Genomic DNA, 944 nt, shown 5'->3' with positions numbered 1-944 from the left:
ATGATCCCATCATCGATCTAGAATTTTTCCATGATTAAAGTATGGAGTAATAAAGTTCCCCAAATCTAGGTCCAAATCTTCATCAGGTTTCATAAACATTTGTGTTTTAAAATATTTTAGGTACTTCGTTTGTAATTTATATGTCTATTATTAGAAAATATTATGTAAGTATGTTATGTGAATTATTTCTTTTATGGGGAGACAAGACTTCGGTGACGACCTGCTTAAATGTGATCTATTTTCGTGGACCCTCATTTACATCTCATGAACCCCCAATTTTTGTTTTCGCTGACATATACTTCTTATAGTTCCGAGTCGGCCCCTAGGGATTGATTGGACGGTTTGGGAATCATTTATTTAGACCAATATTTAAAAGTGAATGCCAATTAATATACATATATTGTGCAAAACCGTACTTATCTTATCAATTTCGACGTCACCTGTTACATAGGTGTTGTATAACAATGAAAAAGTAATATTAACGGTCGATAGAAGGAAGCACAAAAAAACAGGCACTTAGATAGGAAATTCTGGAAGGAAACCTAGATAGTTGAAGATAGGCAGTTAAAGTGAGAACAGTGTGCAGGTAGGTAGCAAGACGATCGGCGGGAAGTGTGTCAAAGTAGTGAAAAGTTAATTGTTTAAAGTGTTATTAGTTAGCAGGTAATATTCTTTAAGTACTTTGTTGTTAATGGTTCTATGAAATCTTATGATTGTGATGTTTATAGATGTTTCATGATAATAATTCTTTGTATGTTTAGCTTCCATTGCTTTATGCTCAAGGGCATATATTTTTCTAAGGTAAAATTGTTATAATTATTCTTAACGATTGCTCATTATTTATTTCATGTTAAAATATGTATATCGTCGTGGGCGCCCCCGACTTTACAATAATGACTCCTTTGTTTTACAGCTAACTTGTTTTTGTAATGATGACGTTGTTC

This window comes from Anoplophora glabripennis, unplaced genomic scaffold, assembly GCF_000390285.2.
Source record: "Anoplophora glabripennis isolate ALB-LARVAE unplaced genomic scaffold, Agla_2.0 scaffold298, whole genome shotgun sequence".
NCBI classification, from domain to species: Eukaryota; Metazoa; Arthropoda; class Insecta; order Coleoptera; family Cerambycidae; genus Anoplophora; species Anoplophora glabripennis.
Note: the sequence above shows the minus strand (reverse complement) of the source record.